The following is an 8,746-nucleotide window of genomic DNA, read 5'->3' on the forward strand; positions in this document are numbered from 1 at the left end:
GGAATATCACTTTGCAATATAATCGTCATTTGCAATGCAATAGAACTTAGCAATGGACAATCAATTTGCAATAAAATAAGTCATTTGCAATGCAGTAGAACACGACAATGGAATATCACTTGGCAACATATTACTCATTTGCAATGGAATAACTCATTGCAATGGAATATCACTTAAGCATATTGTAGTCATGTGTAATGCAATAGAATATTGCAGTGGAATATCACTTTGCAATAGAATTGTCAAGTGCAATGAAATAGAACATTGCAATGTAATATAATTTTGCAATAGAATTGTCATTTGCAAAGTAATAGAATATTGCAATGGAATATCACTTTGCAATATAATAGTCATTTGAAATGCAAGAGCACGTTGCATTGGCATTTCAGTTTGCAATGTAATAGTCATTTGCATTGCAATATAATATTGCAATGGAATATCACTTGGCAATGTAATATCATTTGCATTGCAATAACACTTTGCAATGGAATATCAGTTTGCAATAGAATCATCAGTTGCAATAGAATAGCACATTGCAATGGAATACCGCTTTGCAAAATAATCATCATTTGCAATGAAATAGAACATTGCAAGGGAATATCACTTTGCAACATAATAGTCGTTTGCAATGCAACAGCAAATTGTAATGGGATATCGCTTTTTAATACAATAGTCACTTTCAATGCTTTAGCAAATAGCAATGCAATATCGAATTGCAAATTAACATAGCAATGGAATATCACTGCAATTAATCCGTTGTTTGCAATGCAATAGCAAATTACAATGGATAATCTCTACAATATAATCGTCGTTTGCAATGCAATAGAACATTGCAATGGAATGTCGGTTTGCATTACATTATTCTTTTGAAAAGCAATAAATCTTTGCAATGGAATATCACTTTGCAATATAATCATCATTTACAATGTAATAGCACATTGCAATGGAATATCACTTTACAATAAAATCCACATTTGCAATGCAAAACAAATTTGCAATGGACAATCACTTTGCAATAAATTAAGACATTTGCAATGCAATAGAACATTACAATGGAAAATAATTTGTCAATGTAATACAATTTACAATGCAAGAAAACATTGCAATGGAATATCACTTAAGAATATAATAGTCATTTGAATTGCAAAGAACATTGCAATGGAATATCACTTTGCAATAGAAATGTCATTTGCAAAGCAATGGAAAGTTGCAATGGAATATGACTTTGCAATATAATAGTCATTTGTAATGCAATAGAAAATTGCAGAATATATCACTTAACAGCATGGCAGTAATTTGCAATGCAATAGAACATTGCATTGGAATATAACTTTGAAATATAATAGTCATTTGCAATGCAATAAATCATTACAATGGAATATCACTTAAGAATATAGTAGTCATTTACAATGCAAAAGCATATTGCAATGGAATATCGCTTTACAATACAATAGTCATTTGGAATGCAATATAACATTGCAATGGACTATCATTTTGTAATAAAATAAGTCTTTTGTAATGGATTAGAACATTACAATGGAATACCGCTTTGCTATATAATTGTAATTTGCAGTGCAATAATACATTGCTATCTAATTTCACGTTGTAATTTATTATTCATGTGCAATGCAATAAAACATTTCAATGGAAAATCACCTTGCAATATAAGATTTATTTGCAAAGCAAAAGAACATTGCAATAGAATATCACTGTAATAAAATAGTCATTTGCAATGGTTAAGCTCAATCTAATTGAATATCACTTTGAAATATAATCCTAATTTTCAATGGAATATCAGTTTGTAATACTATAGTCATTTGCATTGGAATGGCACGTTGCAACAAAATATCACTTTGCAGTATAATAGTCATTTGCAATGCAATAGACCATTTCAATGGAATATCGATTTGCAATATAATAGTTAATTGCAAACCAATAGAACATTGCAATGGCTTATCATTTTGTAATATAATAGTCACTTGCAATGGTTTAGCTCAATCTAATGGAATATTGCTTTGCAATATAATCGTAATTGGCAATGCAATTGCAGATTGCAATGGACTATCACTTTAACATAAAATAAACATTCGCAATACAATAGATCATTACAATTTACCATATAATAGTCATTTGTATTGCAATAGCTCATAGCAATGGAATATCACTTAAGAATAAAGCAGTCATTATTGATGCAATGGAACACTGCAATGTAATATTAGCTTGCACTCTAATAGTAATTTGCAATGCAATAGCAAATTGCAATGGAATATCGCGTTGCAATACGATCATCTGGAATAAAAAATTGCAATGGAATATCATTTTGCAATCCAATTGTCATTTGCCATGCAATAGAACATTGCAATGGAATATGGCTTTAAATTATAATCATCATTTTCAATGAAATAGAACTTTGTAACGGAATATTATTTTTCAATATGATAGTCATTTGCAAAGCATTAGCTCATTCTAAGGGAACATCACTTTGCAATATAACAGTAATTTGCAAGGCAACAGCATATTGCAATGGAATATTATATTCGTCATTTGCAAAGCAAAAGAACATTGCAATGGAATATGGCTTTGCAATATTATAGTCATTTCCGATGGATTAGCTCATTCTAATGGAATATCACGATACAATATAATCATCATTAGCAATGCAATTCGACATTGCAATAGACTATCACTGTGCAATTAAATAACTCATTTACAATGCAATAGTTCATTAGAGTGGAATATTGATTTGCAAAAAAATCGTTATTTCCAATGCAAATACCTTGCAATGCAATATCACTTTGCAATATAACAGTCATTTGCTTGCAATACACATTGTAATGGCACATCGCTTTGCAATATAATCGTCATTTGCAATGCAATAACACATTGCAATGGAATATCACCTAAGGATTTTATAGTCATTTGTAATGCAATAGAACATTGCAATCTAATATCAGATTTTAATATAATAGTCATTTGCAAAGTAATGGTACATTGCAACGAAATATCACTTTGATATATAACAGCCATCTGCAATGCAATAGAACATTGCAATGCAATATCACATTGCAATATAATAGTTATTTGCAGTGCACTAGAACATAGCATTGGAATATCACGTGGTAATATAAAAGTCATTTGCAATGCAATAGAAAATTGTAATGGGATATCGGTTTAAAATATAATCGTAATTTGGAAGGCAAAAGCACTTTGGAATGGAATATCACTTTGCAATATAATCGTAATTTGCAATGAAATAGCACATTACCATGGAATATCTGCAATATAATCGCCATTTGCAAAGCAATAGAGCTTTGCAATGGAATATCACTTTGCAATAAAATAGTCATTGGCAATGCATTTGCTCATTCTGATGGAATATCGCTTTGCAATAAAATAAGTCATTTGCAATGCTACAGATCATTACAATGGAATATCACTTACATAAGACCATAATAAGAACATAAGAAGTAGGAGCAGGAGTAGGCCATATGGCCCCTCGGGCCTGCTCCGCCATTCAACAGGATCATGGCTGATCCGAATCTAGACTCACGTCCACTTCCCTGCCCTCTCCCAGTAACCCCTAATTCCCTTATCTGCTAGGAAACTGTCTATCTCCATTTTAATTATTTAATGTTGCAGCTTCCACAGCTCTCTGGGGTAGCAAATTCCACAGGTTTACTATCCTCTGAGTGAAGACGTTTCTCCTCATCTCAGTTTTGAAAGGGCAGCCCCTTATTCTTAGATTATGCCCCCTAGTTCTAGTCTCACCCATCAGTGGAAACATCCTCCCCGCATCCACCCGATCAAACGACCTCACAATCTTATATGTTTCGATAAGATCGCCTCTCATTCTTCTGAACTCCAATGATTCGAGTCCCAGCCTAGTCAACCTTTCCTCATACATCAACACCCTCATCTCTGGAACCAACCGAGTGAACATTCTCTGAACCGCCTCGAGAGCAAGTATATATTTTCTTAAATATGGAAACCAAAACTGCATGCAGTATTCCAGGTGTGGCCTCACCAATAACCTGTATAACTGCAGCAAGACTTCCCTGTTTTTATACTCCATCCCCCTTGCAATAAAAGTCAAGATTCCATTGGCCTTCCTGATCAACTGCTGCACCTGCATACTAACTTTTTGTGTTTCATGCACCAGGACCACCAGATCTCTTTGTACTGCAGCACTTTGCAGTTTCTCTCCATTTAGATAATAATTGCTCTTTGATTTTTTCTGCCAAAGTGCATAACCACACACTTTCCAACATTATATTGCATCTGCCAAATCTCTGCCCACTCACTTAGCCTGTCTATGTCCCCTTGCAGGTTTTTATGTCCTCCTCACTCAAAGCCTTCCCTCCCATCTTTGTATCGTCGGCAAACTTGGATATATTGCACTCGGTCCCTTCATCAAAATCGTTAATATAGATTGTAAAGAGTTGGTGTCCCAGCACTGACCCCTGCGGAACACCACTAGTTACTGATTGCCAGCCCGAGAATGAACCATTTATCCCAAATCTTTGTTTTCTGTTAGATAGCCAATCTTCCACCCATGCCAGTATATTACCCCCAATCCCGTGATTTCTTACCTTGATCAGTAATCTTTTGTGTGGAACCTTGTCAAATGCCTTTTGAAAGTTCAAATACACTACATCCACTGGTTCCCCTTTATCCACCCTGTATGTTACATCCTCAAAGAATTCGAGCGAATTAGTCAAGCATGACTTCCCCTTCATAAAACCATGCTGACTCTGTCCTATTAAATTATGTTTATCCAAATGCTCTGTTACTGTTTCCTTAATAATGGACTCCAACATTTTGCCAACCACAGATATTAGGCTAACTGGTCTATAGTTTCCTGCTTTTTGTCTACTTCCCTTCTTAAATAAGGGTGTTACATAAGCAGTTTTCCAATCTGCCGGGACCTTTCCTGAGTCCAGGGAGTTCTGGAAAATAATCACCAATGCATCCACAATCCCTACCGCCACTCCTCTCAAGACCCTAGGATGTAGGCCATCAGGTCCGGGGGATATATCCACCTTAAGTCCTGTTATTTTACTGAGTACCATCTCCTTAGTGATTTTTATCGTCTTTAGCTCCTCCCCCCGCCATTGCCCCCTGTTTGTTCAGTGTTGGGATATTTTTAGTGTTGTCTACTGTAAAGACTGATACAAAATATTTGTTCAGCGTCTTTGCCATCTCCATGTTCCCCACCACTAGTTTCCCAGTCCGATCCTCTAAGGGACAAACGCTCACTGTAGCCACCCTTTTTCTTTTTATGTACCTGTAGAAACTCTTGCTATCTGTTTTTATATTTTTGCTAATTTACTTTCGTAATCTATCTTCCCTTTCTTAATTAATCTTTTAGTTATTGTTTGCTGGCTTTTAAATGCTTCCCAATCTTCTATCCTCCCACTAGATTTGGCTACTTTATATGCCCTTGTGTTCAGTCGGATACTATGCTTTATTACTTTACTAAGCCACGGATGGCTGTTATTTCTTTTACTCCCCTTTTTCCTCAGTGGAATATATTCATCTTTAAAGAAGTGAAATATCTCATTGAATGTAGGCCACTGCTCTTGTACCGTCTTACACAAAAATCTGTTTTCCCAGTCCACTTTAGTCAATTCTACTCTCATACCTTCATAGTCTCCTTTATTTAAGCTCAGTATGTTGGGTTGTGATCCAACTCTCTCACCCTCAAACTGAATTTGGAATTCAACCAAAGTATGGTCACTCATTCCAAGGGGATCCTTTATTAGGACACTTTTTATTAATCCTGTTTCATTACACAGGACCAGATCTAAGATTGCCTTCCCCCTGGTTGGCTCAGTTACATACTGCTCAAGGAACCCGTCCCTAATACACTCTATGAACTACGAGTATAGTATTCATTGTAATGCATTATAACATTGCAATGGAATATGGCTTTGCAATATAAACATCATTTACAATGCATCAGGTCTTTGCAAAGGAATATGACTTAATAATTTAGTTGTCATTTTTATGCAATAGAATATTGCAATCTAATTTAATATCATTTTGCAATATAATAGGCATTTGCAATGCAATAGAACATTACAATGGAATATCACTTGTCAATGTAATACACATTTGAAATGCAGTACCACGTTGCAATGGAATATCACTTAAGAATATAGTATTCATTTGTAATGCAATGGAACATTGAAATGGAATATCACTTTGCAATAGAAATGTTATTTGCAAAGCAATAGAACATTGCAATGGCATATCACTTAGCATTATAATAGTCATTTACAATGCAAGAGCACATTGCATTGGCATTTCAGTTTGCAATGTAATAGTCATTTGCAATGCAATTGAAAATTGCAATAAATATCACTTAACAGCATGGCAGTCATTTGCAATGCAATAGAACATTGCATTGGAATATAACTTTGCAATATAATAACATATGCAACAGAATCGCACAATGTAATGGAATGTCACTTTAAAATATAATCGTATTTGGCAATGCATTTCTACATTTCAATGGAGTATCACTGCAATATAGTCGTCATTTGCAATTCAATAGAACATTGCAATGGAATTTCGATTTGCATTATATTCGTTATTTGCAAAGCAATAGAATATTGCAATATTATAATCATTTACAATGCATTATCTCATTCTAATGGAATATCACTTTGCAATTTAATCGTCATTTGTAAAGCAATTAAACATTGCAATGGACTATCACTTTGCAATAAAATAATTCATTTGCAATGCAATAGATCATTACAATGGAATATCATTTAAGAATATAGTAGTCATTTGTAATGCAACAGCACATTGCAATGGAATATCGCTTTGCAATATAATAATCATTTGGAATGCAATATAGCATTGCAATGGACTATCATTTATTAATGAAATAAGTCTTTTGTAATGCATTAGAACATTACAATGGAATATCGCTTTGCAATATAATAGTAATTTGCACTGCAATAATACATTTCTATCTAATTTCACATTGAAATGTAATAGTCATGTGCAATGCGATGGGACATTTAAATGGAATATCACGTTGCAATATAATAGATATTTAAAAAGCAATAGACCATTGCAGTGGAATATCAATTTTTAATATAATAGTCATTTGCAATGGTTTAGCTCAATCTAATGGAATATCGCTTTGCAATATAATCGTAATTTTCAATGCAATAGCCAATTGCAATGGAATATCACTCTGTAATGTAATAGTAATTTGCAATGGCTTAGCTCAATCTAATGGAATATCGCTTTGCAATATCATCGTAATTGGCAATGCAATTGCACATTGCAATGGACTATCACTTTGCTATAAAATAATCATTTGGAATGCAATAAATCATTACAATTTAATATCACTTTACAATATAATAGTCATTTTTAATGCAATAGCTCATTGAATTGGAGTATCAATTAAGAATATAGTAGACATTAGTAAATTAGTAGAACATTGCATTGTAATATTAGCTTGCAATATAATAGTAATTCGCAATGTTATAACCAATTGCAATGGAATATCGGTTTGCAATATGATCATCATTTGCAATGCAATAGAACATTGCAATGGAATATCATTTTCCAATCCAACTGTCATTTGTCATGCAATAGAACATTGCAATTGAATATCACTTTGCAATATAATAATAATTTGCAATGCAATAGAACATTGCAATGGGACATCACCAAAATATAATAGTAATTTGCAATGCAATAGCACATTGCAATGGAATATCACTTTGCAATATAATAGTCAAAAGCAATGTATTAGCTCATTTTAATGGAATATCGCTTTACAATATAATCGTCATTAGCAATGCAATTCGACATTGCAATGGGCTATCAGTGTGCAATTAAGTAAGCCATTTACAATGCAATAGTCCATTTCAGTGGAATATTGATTTCAAAAGAACTGGATATTTCCAATGCAATAAAATCTTGCAATGGAATATCACTTTGCAATATAATCGTCATTTGCAATGCAATAGAACATTGCTTTGAAATTTAACTTGGAAATATATTAGTCATTGGCAATGCAATAGCACATAGTAATTTGCAGTGCAATAATACATTGCTATCTAATTTCACGTTGTAATTTAATAGCCATGTGCAACGCAATACACATTTCAATGGAAAATCACCTTGCAAATTAATCATCATTTGCAATACAATAGAACATTGCATTGGAATTTCACTTGAAAATATAATAGTCATTGGCATTGCAATAGCACATTGTAATGGAATATCACTTAAAATTATAGTAGTACTTTGTAATGCAATAGGACATTGCAATGGGATCTCACTTTGCAAATGAATCATCATTTGCAAAGCAATAGTACTTTGCAATCGAATATAACTTTGCAATAAAATAGTCATTTGCAATGCAAGAGAACATTGCAATGGAATTTCAGTTTGCAATGTAATAATCATTTGCAATGCAATAGAACATTGCAAGGGGATATCACTTAACAGTAGTCTTTTGTAATGCAAAAGGACATGGCAATGGAATATCATTTTGCAATATAATCGTCATTTGCAATGCAATATCAAACTGCAATGGAATATCGATTTGCAAAATAATCGCCATTTGCAGCGCAATAGAACATTACATTGGAATATCACTTTGTAATACAATAGTTAGTGGCAATGCAATAGTACATTGCAATCTAATATCACATTGTACTCACTTCGGCATTTTCAAACCTCACGCAATGATGACCATATATTGTCGACACCT

Source organism: Somniosus microcephalus, unplaced genomic scaffold (assembly GCF_052327205.1).
Source record: "Somniosus microcephalus isolate GS21.2 unplaced genomic scaffold, FLI_Smic_1.0 unresolved_chr7, whole genome shotgun sequence".
In the NCBI taxonomy this organism is placed as follows: Eukaryota; Metazoa; Chordata; class Chondrichthyes; order Squaliformes; family Somniosidae; genus Somniosus; species Somniosus microcephalus.